The sequence below is a fragment of the Cyprinus carpio genome, chromosome B7, assembly GCF_018340385.1.
Source record: "Cyprinus carpio isolate SPL01 chromosome B7, ASM1834038v1, whole genome shotgun sequence".
Lineage (NCBI taxonomy): Eukaryota > Metazoa > Chordata > Actinopteri > Cypriniformes > Cyprinidae > Cyprinus > Cyprinus carpio.
In genome coordinates this window covers 9710254-9725247 of record NC_056603.1, presented here as the reverse complement: position 1 = coordinate 9725247, position 14994 = coordinate 9710254, and the positions used below count along the sequence as shown (strand labels likewise).

The 14994-nt window shown below is 38.1% G+C and overlaps 1 long non-coding RNA gene across 1 annotated transcript; it reads left to right on the top strand.

Moving 5' to 3' along the window:
* The first annotated feature begins 423 nt into the window (after positions 1–423).
* Positions 424–1704, top strand: LOC122137863. The gene is made up of 3 exons (XR_006155098.1): positions 424–764; positions 869–954; positions 1136–1704. It is a non-coding gene; the product is annotated as an uncharacterized LOC122137863 (long non-coding RNA).
* Positions 1705–14994: the final 13290 nt, after the last annotated feature.

The following is a 14994-nucleotide window of genomic DNA, read 5'->3' as shown; positions in this document are numbered from 1 at the left end:
TCTCATCGTTATTACATCATTGATGAGTTCAAGAACTGGACTGAGGCTCAAGATTACTGCAGAAAATACTACAATGATTTAGCAACATTTGACAACGAGGAAGAACATGACCAAGTCGTTCAAACTCTGACAAGCCGAGGTTACACTGGCGGTGTTTGGATAGGACTGTATGATGATCGCTACAGCTGGAGATGGTCCAATTCTAAAAAAAACATGACATACACCAACTGGGCAGGAAACGAACCAAGCAACTATCAATCAAAAGAAGCTTGTGCTTGGTTATATTTCACAGGATTTTGGCATGATGATCAGTGTGGAAACCCTCTTCCTGTCTTGTGCTATAATGGTAATTGAATATGCTTTTCTAACTTTACTAACATAATTAAACAAATAGAATGTCTAAATGAACTATATGCCCACAGCCACAACGAATACAACTGTCGTAATCCAAGAGGAGAAAAATTGGAGTGATGCTTTAAACTACTGCAGACTGTATCACACTGATTTGGCTACAATAGAAAACCAAGATGAGAACGCAAAACTGAAGCAGCTGCTCATCATCAATAATGTGGTTAAAGCTTACATGGGTTTATACAGAGACACCTGGAAGTGGTCAGATCAGAGTAGCTCTGAATTCAGAGCCTGGATGTTTTCTGAGCCCAATAATTTCGGGGGAACTGAATTTTGTGCGCAACTGTATATGCCAGATGGACAATGGGGGGATAAATCATGTTCATTGAAACTCAGATTTGTCTGTGGCACTGGTAAGAAAGCCTCTTTGTTTGCTGGTGTTTGCGTGATTCTAGAATAAAGGCAATACAGTGTTTACTTTTGCAAATGACTGATCTGATCATTTAAATCCCTGTAGCAAAGAAGATTCAAATACTGAGAATAAACCTACAGTCACCACTGAACCTTAATGTCAGTGATTTTAACAGCACCATTTTACAACAGGTCAGTATTAAAATGATGCACTATGATTTTGCAACAAGGGTAATCATATGTTATTTTTATAATCTCTTTGTCTTTCATAATATCTGGTCTGTGTTAAGTAATGTAAATGTTTGAATGATACATGCAAACATGTTTATGATGACTATAAGCTCCAGCGGTTGATGGTTCTGTTTGTCTTCAGTTGCAGCAAAAGCTGAGGAAACTGGGACTGCCGATTGACACCAACCTGACATGGAGGACACAACCTGATGGACAAATATTTCACACCCTGAACACAGCAAACACAATAAATGACTAGCGATGTAAAACCGTAACATGAATATTTCTCCGACGAATAGCTTAGAATGTGTTCAAATTAATTGGTAGGACTTGTATGTGGTGTAAATTAGCATAATTTCTAATAAATATAGTTTTGTATGGTTGTGTTCAGTAAATTTTAATAGTGCAATAAGTAATGAAGTTCTACCTGATTAAATGAAGTTGCTTGCTATAGTGCCAACATCTTAAGAAATTATTTTCTAAAATATTTATATTTCTATCTGAATAATCTGTTTGACATGTATTGTTTGACATGTATTGTTGACATTCTGTTCTTAGGTCCAACTGAGTCAACAAAGGTGGTGGTGGCAAATAAAATGATTTGTGAAGTAGCAGCATACTGTGGCCTGTTTATGTTCTGTTGTTTTACAGCACTGCATCACATTGGATTTAATTTGTTGACATTTTTGCCATCATCTCATGATATCCCTGTGAAAATCCTATATGTTTTACAAATATGACATGAGTAAATTCACAAATTAACCACTGTAAATGTAATATAAGCAATATGAATCATACCTCAATGCAATGTGAAATGCCATCAGCCAAAGTAAAGATTCAGTTAAAGATCAGTTGAGATTAAGAATTAAGTACCTGAAACTTACAGGGACAAGATAATAATAATTTAGAAAGGCTGCGCTGTTCTCTTCACATAATCACTGGTGCTCTTTGGATATTATGAGGCAAATATCAAACTGAAAAGAAGGCACTTGTATAATAATAATAATAAAAAGCCTTTAATTAACCTGTCACGTGTATGTTCCTGTTTATCCTTACTTGGTCCTTCCTGTTCATGCCCCAGTGTAGTTTGATTTGTTCCAGGTGTCTCATTATTAGTTATCCTCCTCACATGTCTGCACCTTGTTATCTGCCCTATTTAGTTCTTGCCCGTTCTGTTCTCCCTTGTCTGGAATTGTTTATGTCTACATTGCTACATGTGTATCCTTTGGATGATTAAAAGTGGTAAAATTCTCCTACGGATCCATGCTCCTCACAGTAGCACTCTATATGTTTCAGCTACACAGCCCTCTTCAGGATACACATCAATTGTTCAAACAAGTCTTCTTAAACAATTAGTAAGCAATCACCACCACCAGTAAGCAATAATAAATAATAAAAAGTATATACTTAAAGTAAAAAAAATAAATATAATATATATACAGGTCCTTCTCAAAAAATTAGCATATTGTGATAAAAGTTAATTATTTTCCATAATGTAATGATAAAAATTAAACTTTCATATATTTTAGATTCATTGCACACCAACTGAAATATTTCAGGTCTTTTATTGTTTTAATACTGATGATTATGGCATACAGCTCATGAAAACCCAAAAAATTAGCATATCATGAAAAGGTTCTCTAAACGAGCTATTAACCTAATCATCTGAATCAACTAATTAACTCTAAACACCTGCAAAAGATTCCTGAGGCTTTTAAAAACTCCCAGCCTGGTTCATTACTCAAAACCGCAATCATGGGTAAGACTGCCGACCTGACTGCTGTCCAGAAGGCCATCATTGACACCCTCAAGCGAGAGGGTAAGACACAGAAAGAAATTTCTGAATGAATAGGCTGTTCCCAGAGTGCTGTATCAAGGCACCTCAGTGGGAAGTCTGTGGGAAGGAAAAAGTGTGGCAAAAAACGCTGCACAACGTTGAACCAGAAACAGCGGCAGAAGCGCCTGACCTGGGCTACAGAGAAGCAGCACTGGACTGTTGCTCAGTGGTCCAAAGTACTTTTTTCGGATGAAAGCAAATTTTGCATGTCATTCGGAAATCAAGATGCCAGAGTCTGGAGGAAGACTGGGGAGAAGGAAATGCCAAAATGCCTGAAGTCCAGTGTCAAGTACCCACAGTCAGTGATGGTCTGGGGTGCCATGTCAGCTGCTGGTGTTGGTCCACTGTGTTTTATCAAGGGCAGGGTCAATGCAGCTAGCTATCAGGAGATTTTGGAGCACTTCATGCTTCCATCTGCTGAAAAGCTTTATGGAGATGAAGATTTCGTTTTTCAGCACGACCTGGCACCTGCTCACAGTGCCAAAACCACTGGTAAATGGTTTACTGACCATGGTATTACTGTGCTCAATTGGCCTGCCAACTCTCCTGACCTGAACCCCATAGAGAATCTGTGGGATATTGTGAAGAGAAAGTTGAGAGACGCAAGACCCAACACTCTGGATGAGCTTAAGGCCGCTATCGAAGCATCCTGGGCCTCCATAACACCTCAGCAGTGCCACAGGCTGATTGCCTCCATGCCACGCCGCATTGAAGCAGTCATTTCTGCAAAAGGATTCCCGACCAAGTATTGAGTGCATAACTGAAGATAATTATTTGAAGGGTTGACCTTTTTTGTATTAAAAACACTTTTCTTTTATTGGTCGGATGAAATATGCTAATTTTTTGAGATAGGAATTTTGGGTTTTCCATGAGCTGTATGCCAAAATCATCAGTATTAAAACAATAAAAAAACCTGAAATATTTCAGTTGGTGTGCAATGAATCTAAAATATATGAAAGTTAAATTTTTATAATTACATTATGGAAAATAATGAACTTTTAGCACAATATGCTAATTTTTTGAGAAGGACCTGTGTATATATATATATATATATATATATATATATATAAATAGTAATATATAGCATATTCATGTATAATATGCATGTATATAAATACAGATTCATCCAACACCACAAATGTAAATCATTACAAAAAAAGTAAAAATTAATTTCTTCATTAACTAACCATTGGTTTTTCTGGAGAAAATAAAATGTTCTAAGAATGCTATAACTTTCTGTGATGTCAATTAGAATTTATAATGTTTAATTTTTCTAACCTCACAGCTTTAAATTGTCTAAAAAAGACCAGATTAGAATTAGGATTAGAACACTGTTGCACTCTATTCTTCTTAATAATTGTTTCCTATCCATAGATTTAACTCTCACTAGTCTCACGAGTACTATTGGGCTTTAACTGCCTATCCTTTGGAGATGATGATGACTCAACTGAGAGATCTTCTGTCAACAACGAAGGACAACATTTGGGTTTCCCAAAGGGATCTCTACTCTGCAAAGACCCTTGTATTCCATCATTTTATATGTTGCCAAAGATACACAAGAATTTAGAGAATCAGTGGAAATGCATTGTTGACAGAGCTGGCATCACAGTATGTTGACTTCTTTATAAAGCCTAATGTATTCTCTGCTTCCCTCTTATATTCAAGGCAGTACTCATGTGCTTAATACGATTAATGACATAAAAAATGAAGGTGAATCTCTGTTGAATCTCTGTCTCATGCAAAGGGACTTGAGGCCATTGAATATTTTCTAGGCCATAGACCTCCGGGAAGTTTGCCGCCTACTTTTTTATTGTACAAGTGATGGAGTGGACACTTAAGAACAATGTTTTTTTGTTTCAAGATTGTTTATAAACAGGTAAAAGGTACAGCTATGGGTGTTTGCTTTGCTTCGAATTATGCTAACTTGTTTTTAGGATTGTGGGAAGAAAGATATTTTTTGACTCATAATTCCTCTTTTTGGATAAAATCGTTCAGTGGGGTAGATATATTGATGATGTCTCATTGATTTGGACTGGTTCGGAGTCTGAATTACACATTTCATGAATTTGAGCCTGGAGTATTCAGGGTCCGAAATTAATTTCCTTGATCTAAAAATAACAAGGGATGTTAATGTTGTTACACACTTCGATTATTAGGAAATTAACAGATCGAAATACCATTCTCAGAGCTGTTTTCATCCACCTTGGCTGATTGAGAGTATTAAGCATGGCCAGTTCCAAAGATTAAAATGTATTTGTGACTTAGAAAATGGTTTCAAAATTAAATTACAGGATACGACTAGTTGATTTAAGACAGAGAGGTTATGATTTGAAAGTTCTAACAAGAGCCACAGACAGAGTTAAATATATGAATAGGAAACAATTATTGAGTAAGAAGAATAGAGTGCAACAACATTCTCCCACTAAACATTGGACGTCGGATAGATCATGTCTATATTAGGTCCGTCGGTCCATGACCTTTTCTGAACATCTATTCGACGTCCAAACTAGGTCCACTATACTAGGTCCCAACTTGGACGTCATCTTGACATTCAACATTTGACCTTTGAACTGGGTAATTTTTTTGGACATCATTTGGACGTCTATAACAGGTGCAGGAAATTTACATAATTAATATGTAATATTTGTTTTATAGGGCCTATCAATATGATTAATACATGAAGAGTTCAGATGCAAAAGCCTCTAAGTGCCATCTGAAATTTTCTTCTAGAATGATCATTTTTATCAAGCTTATATATTTAAGTTCAATAATTTCACTTAAATGGCAATGCAAATTACCTATAAATTGTCATTTAAGTGAAAGTACTTAACTATACAGGCTTTATAAAAATGATCATTGGACCCCCTTTTGCTTTCAAAACTGCCTTAATTCTTCGTGGCATAGATTCAACAAGGTGTTGGAAACATTCCTCAGAGATTTTGGTCCATATTGACACGATAGCATCACGCAGTTGCTGCAGATTTGTCGGCTGCACATCCACGATGCAAATCTCCCGTTCCACCACATCCCAAAGCTGCTCTATTGGATTCTGGTGACTGTGGAGGCCATTTGAGTAAAGTGAACTCATTTTCATGTTCAAGAAACCAGTCTGAGATGATTTGAGCTTTGAGACATGGTGCATTATCCTGCTGGAAGTAGCCATCAGAAGATGGGTACACTGTAGTCATAAAGGGGTGAACATGGTCAGCAACAATACTCAGGTAGGCTGTGGCATATAAACGATGCTCAATTGGTACTGAGGGGCCCAAAGTGTGCCAAGAAAATATCCCCCACACCTTTACACCACCAGCAGCCTGAACCGTTGACACAAGGCAGGATGGATCCATGCTTTCATGTTCTTTACACCAAATTCTGACCCTACCATCTGAATGTCGCAGCAGAATTCGAGACTCATCAGACCAGACAACGTTTTTTCAATCTTCTATTGTCCAATTTTGGTGAGCCTGTGCGAACTGTAGCCTGTAACTGTAACTGACAGGAGCAGCAACCGGTGTGGTCTTCTGCTGCTGTAGCCCATCTGCTTCAGGGTTCGACATGTTGTGCATTCAGAGATGATATTCTGCATACCTTGGTTGTAACGAGTGGTTATTTGAGTTATCAACATGGCATTTTCGTCCACACAACTGCCGCTCACTGGATATTTTCTCTTTTTCAGACCATTCTCTGTAAACCCTAGAGATTTTTTAAATACTCAGACCAGCACGTCTGGCACCAACAACCATTCCACGTTCAAAGTCACTTAAATCCCCTTTCTTCCCCATTCTGATGCTCGGTTTAAACTTCAGCAAGTCGTCTTCACCACATCTAGATGCCTAAATGCATGTTTCTGTCACTAAACTAAGAATCAACCCAAACAAATTGACAGAACTTTAACAGTCCACTGCTACAAAAACCACAAAACGGTTCTCCTACATCAGGCCAACATTGCCATTTTTCTTTGTTACACACAACTGTGTAGAGTCCCATGAAGAAGCTTTAAAATTCATAAAACTTCTCCACTGCACAAAACGTTATTTATATAGAGAAGGGATTCTTTAGAAATTCTTTAAAATGTTCTTCACACTAAGAAAAAAGAGGTGCTTGGCAGAACTGTCCACTGAAAGAATCTTTGGGGAACCCTGTCAGACTCTGTTCCCTGTCTGTGTGTGTTTTCTTCCCCCACGTGCTCCATGTGGTGTTTATGTCCTTATTTGGTCTTCCTGTTCCTGTTCCCTGATTAGGTTAATTTGCCCCAGGTGTTTCCAATGTTTATTATGTCATTGATTGCAGGTGTTCCTCATTGTGTCCCTCTAGTCATGTGTATTTAATGGTTTCCTGTTTTGCGTTCTTGTTCCATTATTGTGAATGTCAACCTTCTCAGCTATGTGTGTTTTCCTGGTTCCCTTGATTTCATTAAAATCTCCTTGATGATGTACTCCATGTCTTCTCGCTCTGTGCTTCAACTGGGTGTGCCTCACACATCCTTAAAAGTGAAGCTGCGGGCTCTTTGATCTTCCCCTAGTGCCTGGCTGCAGTACAGGTAATAAACCCCGCCCTCTCTATGTAAATGAATGGGACTTGAGTCAAAAGGAAAAAATTAATTCATTTCCAATACAATTTTCCAAAAGATGGTTTTGGTCATTTAAGGTAGTTGTTATCACACTGATATATGTTAAATTGTTCGTTTTTGTGATAAGTTTGATTTTAGCTAGTAATTTAATGCTATAAAAATGGGGTGTGTCATTATGGGTGATTGGGTCTGCGGGATTTTGTACGGGAGTTTGATACCGCGGCTCCACCTCAAAACACTACTGCGCAGACTCTGGCTCCAAACAAATCTCTACTGCACAGACTCGGGTTCCAAATTATGTCATTTACTCAAGACGACGCATCGTCCATCCTTTTTTTTTTTTTAAACAGTCTATGGCTCAAACACCGTAGCAAACGTGACGGAATACCCGACTAAGACAGTAAGCGGCGCCCCTTCTCCCCGTGTTTGTTTTTGGGGTTTTTTTAAGTCTACGTTTTTTTGTTTGTTTGTTTTTCTGAGATAATGGAGATCACCTGACGCTTCGCTGCGCCATGGTCAAGCCCGCCGACTGCTATGAAGTCAGGCCCGCCATTTGCCACAACGCCAAGCCCGCTGGCTGCCCAATTCATTCGTAATCATTAGAGGAAGAGGAAAAAAGCCCTCTTCCTCACCGAGTGCACCCCCAGAGCTCGCTCCAGTGTCTGCTCCAGCCCCTGAATCCAGTCCAGAGCTCACTCCAGTGCTTGCACCTCCAGAGCACCCTCAAGACCCTGTTCCAGCTAAGATGCCCATAATTCGCCCCAAGTATTTTCTTTTTTTGGGGGGGGGTCCTGAGGGACCTCCAGAGCACCCAATGGTTTTAATTCAACAAAACCACATCCATTCAAACAAACCAAACAGGGAAGGGAGAGCAAAATACACATCATTAATTTAACAATCTAAAAGGAAAAAAAAAAACTTTATGGTCATTGCTTTATAAAGTCTAAAATTTTGGAAGAGAAACATTGCCATGCATCGATGGTACTAGGTTTAGCCTTGATCATTCGTGCTATTGTACATTCAAAAGTCACAATTTTAAGGAGGCTGTGGATCCAAAATGTTTTTGCACACATTTTTGCACACAGAGTAAACCAATTTTGTAGTATTGTCATCTTTGCAGCTGTAAAACCAGCAAACATTCTCTTCTTTAATGAACTTGAATTATCATTGAGAAGACATAAACATGGATTAGACATGTAATCAGTTTGTAGTAAAAAGGATAAAACTGAATTCACATGTGTCCATAGGTTGACAACAATTGGACATTCCCAAAACATGTGGAGAAAAGTACCTGATGATACGGTGTTACAGATATGACAGTTATAGGTCGATTGCAGTTTCATTTTAAACCTATTGTAAGGAGTTATGTATGCTCTATAAATGACTTTGAAATGGATAAGATGATAAGCAAAGTTTTTAGAAGTAAAGATTAGATTAAACCACACCCTCTCCCAGTCGACCGATAAGTTAAAATCTGTTAATTCACAATTCCATATAGATTTAATAGAAAGAGGTTTTGCAGTGTGATCATTAAATTTACTATATATTAAAGAAACAGATGGCCGACCAGAGGATGGTGCGATCCAATCCCACATAGGATGAGAGGAAATGGGGGATGCCCAGGGAACTCCATAGGCCTTGAGAGCAGAGTGTAACTGAAAAAAGACATAATATAATGACAACTGGGCCATATTTATCATTTTTATTACCTGTGCCAGCAAATAAAATATCTTTGAGCCTATGTGGTTTAACCCTGTCAGCTTCGATTACTCTCCATGAAGATTTAGATTGAGGATCAACTCAAATATGAAGAGCCTTAAGCTGAAAGAACAAATAATATAATTGGAAATTTGGTACAGCCGATCCTCCTGAAAGTATAGGACACTGCAACGTGGTAAGTCATTTACCATTTGAGATAAACTGGGAAAGTATGGAATTGATCTCCTTAAAGTAACCTGGAAAGCGGCAACATAGAAAAAAGAAAATTATACCGAGGTAACAAATTCATGTTGACGGTGGAGATTTTGCCTTGAAGTGAGACTTTAAGATTATTCCGTCTCATGAGTATCATTTCTGATCTTGACTAAAATAGTATTAAAATTGTTTCTGGCAATTTTATGAATGTCTTTTATATATGGTAAAACCCAAATAAATGAAAGAATATTTTATAGGAATGAATGAGGGGATAGGAGCGTTAACTTTAACATTGTTAATTGGCATTAAAGCAGATTTGGACCAATTTATCTTGTACCCCAGATAAACTACTAAAGTGGTCAAATTCCTTAATTATACCGGTTATTGACATATCAGAATGATCTAAATATAAGATAATGTCATCAGCGTACAGAGAAATAATATGATTATGGTCATGTATCTTAATCAGTGGAACATCAGATTTCCTTATGGCTTGTGCTAGTGGTTTAAGGGATAAACAAAACAGTAAAGGGGAAAGTGGACATCCCTCCCTCGTTCCACGCTGTAAAGGGAAAGAGGGGGAGATAATATTACCAGTCAAGACTGATGCCTCAGTGGTAGAGTGTCTTAATCATAGAAATGTAATGTTCACCGAAACCAAAACATTGCAGAACTGCCCACATATAGTTCCACTCTAGCCTATCAAAGGCTTTTTCTGCGTCAAGTGAAAAAAACGCACAAGGACTTGGAAGAGAGTCTGCAAAATCAAGTACATGAAACAGTTGACGCATATTATCGGACGCGTGATGCCCCTTAATAAAACCAGTTTGGTCATCTTTGATTAAACTATGAATTACTTTCTCCATGCGAGAGGCAAGAGTTTTAGCATAAACTTTTAGATCGCATGGGATGAGTGGTCTGTAGTTAGAGCAATTTAACGGATACCCTTTTACCCTTTTACCCTTTTTAAGAAGCAATGATATCAAAGATGTTTTTTGGTCTCTATGAAATGTACCATGCTCGATTGCAAAATTAAATGCATCAAGCATGAGAGTCCCTACCACATCCCATATTTCTAAATATAATTCAGGAGGAAGGAAATCTAAGCCTGGTGACTTGCCCTTCTGAAGGCTTTTTAGTGCTTCATGGAGCTCCTTCCAAACTTAACAGGGCCTCCAAAGAGTCTTTATCCATCTGCATGATCTGAGGCAGTTCTAATTTATCCAAGTACTCTTTACAAACTGACTTATCAAAATCGGTTTCGGTTTTGTACAAATTTGTGTAAAACCCTTTAAATACATTGTTAATTAACATTGGATGACCAGGTGACCACAAATCCTAAGATTTTATTGCACTGATGCATGCCTTAGACTCACATTCCCTCAGCCTGAGGTCCAATAAGTGGCTAGGTCTCTCCGATTCAAAATAATATTTTTGCCTCATCCTATGTAAAATAAACTGTCTTTGATTGTGAAAGTAAGTCATATTCCTCTTTCAAGAAGGAAGGTTTTGTAATACTTTGATCTTATTTTCTAATTGTGTAAATTGGCGGGTTTTTGGTTTGGCAAGAGCAGAAGAAAAAAAAATATACAGAATCCTTGTATTGCACATTTCGTTGTTTCCCACAATATTTGTGGGTCTACATCACAAGATATATTAATTTCGAGAAACTCATTTGTATGATCTTTTAGCGAATTAATGAATGTCTGATTGTTTAGTAATGAGGTTAAGACGCCATCTAGGGGGCTTTGTCTTAATGTTGGGAAGGTGAACATTACATAACACTGCAGAGTGATCAGACAATAAAATTGGTAATATAGAGATGGAAGAGTTAGATGAAATTAGAGATGGGCAGAGAAAAATGTAATCTATCCTAGAAAAAGTCTTATGTCTATTAGAAAAAAAGTAAAGTCCTTAGATGTAGTATTCTGGATTCTCCAAAGATCGATTACATTAAGTTCTGTGATAAATTTATTCAATAACTTAGAGAATGGGTTAGCTGTAGTATCAGCGTGAGATTTATCCAGTGCAGGATTTAAGACCGCATTAAAATCACCACCCATCACTAAAGGACAATCAATCTGCTCAATCTATCCCTTGTAATAAATTTGAAATATTTGTGAAAAATGCACTGTCTGCCTCATTCAGGCAGTAAATGGAGACCAATGCTAACCTGTCATTATGTATTTTACAGCATATAAAAACAAATCTACCCTCATCATCTTTCTCATTCTCATTCCCGGTATGTTCAATAATTAAAGGTAACCTCCTATCGACTAAGATAAGCAGCCCCTTAGTTTTATTATGAGCACGAGAAGGCTGCCAGTTTGTAATACTTGTTTTGAAAATGTGCCACATCGCATTGTTTTAAATGGGTTTCTTATATCAGGGCACAGGAAATGGATTTACGGTGCAAATATTCTAATATATGGGTATGCTTAATAGGAGAATTTAGGCCATTCACATTCAATGATAAGATATTCAGTACCTGCATTGTGTACTCGCAGTGTCAAGATTATGTCTACCTGAAGAGAAATACAAGCAATGCCATACTGCCAGTGACGTGTCAACGTTAGTATGTATCCTAGATACCAATCCACCTCGATGCATAATCCTTTTAAAAGAAAAGCAAAATAAATAAGAGTATTGATGTCTGTTGAAGGGCATAGAAAAAAAAAAACAAGAAAAAGGAATGACAAACAACTATGTACAAAAGCCAAAGCATACCGCACATTACCTAGAGTGTAGGTCTGCATAAACAATAGATACCAAGGGGAAGCCATGGCCTAGTGGTTAGAGAGTTTAACTCCTAACTCTAAGGTTGTGGGCCTGCAATACCATGTCTTGGGCAAGGCACCAAACCCCCAACTGATCTGGGGATGTGTTCACGGTGTGTGTGTTCACTGCTGTGTGTGTGCACTTTGGATGGGTTAAATGCAGAGCACGAATTCTGAGTATGGGTCACCATACTTGGCTGTACGTCACGTCACTTTCATCACAAAAGAAACACATGTTGATACGTGACCAGCCCACTTCAACGCAAGACATGCCTCCAAAAGGCCGCTGAGCCAAAAGCTTAGAGATCGAACCTGCTCTCCATTAGCCTGAAAAATAGTAATAATAAATAAAAAATAAATTATTATTATTTAGCAGTCAGCGGATGAGCGTACAGGACCAGGGCAAGATTCCAAAAAGAAATTAACAAGTGTCCATGGCCACCTTGTTATTGTCCTCTTCAGGGCAGTTAGGATCACCACAGAGCTCATCTCGTTAAATTGAAAGGATGGAGACGGTAGCCGTTGCCCTCCCGCTGCTTTGTAGTGCTGCAGAATACGTCTTCTGTGACAGTGAAGTAACAAAATCCTCCGCCTTTTGAGGAGAGTCGAACATCACCTGCTCACCTTTGTGCTGTAGTTTAATTACCGTTGGATATGTGAGGAACGGCTGGAGACCAAGTGCTGTCATCTTCTTCAAGACTGGATTAAAGCTCTTTCTCTTGGTAGTTGTTGCTGAACTAAAGTCGGGAAAAAATAGTAGCGTGACATTGTCCTGCGTATATTTCACCGGATAAGCCTGCCAAGCACCTTTCAGGATCACCGACCTGTCATGCCATCTTGGTACACGGAAGATTGGAGTTTTTCCTTCCGTCATACACGCGATGTGCCCGGTCAATCTCGATGTCACGGCCTTTCAGTGAGGGGATCCACTTGGAAAAATAAACTCTCAGGGACCCAGCTGCATCAGAGCCCTCCGCCCCTTCTGGCAACCCCACCAGTCGTACGCTATTTCTCCTGCTCCTATCTTCAATGTCTGTCATTTTTTCGATGAGTTGTTCCAGCTGATTTCTTAAGTTTGTGACTGTCCTCCTATCCTCACATGCAGCTGCTTGAACAGAATCGACCCGTTGCCGTGTCTGTTTTGCTGCGTTGGCTAGCTTTTCACCTTCTGCTTTTAGCTTTTTTACAGAATTGTTGGTCGTTTGTATATCCAAATGTAGATTGCGGAGTGCTGGAGTCAGTACAGAGTCTTTTGCTTCTCTTACAGTTGAGGCCACAACCAAATTGAGAGCACTTTGTTGCTCTTTGAGCGCTAATGTGATACCATTAGCTATAGCAGCGTCCAGATCCTCTCTGGAAATGGCGGATTCTTTTAATTTTTTCTTTATTGGCAATTGTTCAATCTCTCTTTGCCGAACATCCTTGACTGCTGGGGTACTCATAGTGGGCTAGGTAAAGAGTAGTTCACAATTTATTTACAGGATATATACAATTTCTGACAAAGTGAGCAGAGCAAAGGACTATACGTGCATTGCTGCCGAAGAGTCACGTGATTCCCCTTTTTAGATCTCTTTCCCCTATATTGAAAATCAAAACCCCCACATACACATATATTACACTTTCCCCCTATATCACAAAAAGCTCCTAGTTAATGTACTCCACGTCTCTTCATTCCTCGCTCCACACTCTAACACAGTAGCAAATGTGACAAACCCAAAATGCTTCTTCCACCTTTTGCAATATTTAGTTTTGAAGTGTACTAACTAAATAACAAAATGATAACCACAAATTTATGTACAGATTTCAGAGAAGTTTTGTTAATAATTGTCTGTCAGCAGCACATAAAAAGGTAGGCTATTTTTGGTTAAGGAAGGACATTTGTGTCTTTAACATGTTGTGGTACATGAAAAGGAAAAGGGACAGTCACTATTATGAACTATAAGTATTATTATTTTCTCTCTCTCTCTCTCTCTCTCTCTCTCTCTCTCTCTCTCTCTCTCTCTCAAGGCTAGCCTGTGGTCATTCTGTTTGCATTTGTTCATACTGAAGTAATTTTCATCAGTTAACAAAATTACTGTTTTTACTTTTCAGACAAAATGTATTTGCAACATCTTCAAAGAGTCAGAACATGGTTTTTCAGTTTTAGTTGAATATCATGAAACTTGAGCTTAAAAATGAGTGAATTTGTGTTGGATTAGTAGTTTAGTTGTCAAAACTGCCTTTGATTTGATAAGGAAATCTGAGAGTCTCATGCGCACATCTGCTTTTGCATATGGTGACAAAAGTTCTTTACAGACACCATTCCCTGACCCATTCTGCAGAATTTGCCTGCAATCCCTTGTAGTGCTGCTTGATTTGCATGGAACTGACAAAAAAAAATAAAAAAAAAATAATAATAATAATAATAATAATAAATCTTTTAGGTCAATAGCAAATATACAGTAGCATTCCAATTCATCTCAATGACAATTGCTGGTTGCTGCAGGTCCCATTCCCCAAACTGCCCTAAAAATTATTTTTCTTCAGAGTACACAAAGTATTTATTGTACTACTTACTAACAATAACAGAATTTAAATAGATTAATTCAAATCAACTCTAGATCTTTTCAACCTGCCATCTCATTTTGCAATGTAAATGTTGCACACGACTCTTTTATAATCATTTTAATGTCAAATCAAAAGGATCCTTAGAAAGGGAACAACCTTAAGGCAAAATCCAGGACTGTGGAAGGTTCTAGACAAAAAGAGAGCATAATGTCAAACAAATTATGTGTATTCCGTATTTTCAATAATACATTTGTGGTTGTGTATTTCTTCACTTAAAGTTGCCATATATTCTTCATAATCCATCAGATTTGTCTAATAAGCAAAGTAATGAAGTTTGTACACCGGATGCTTCTCAC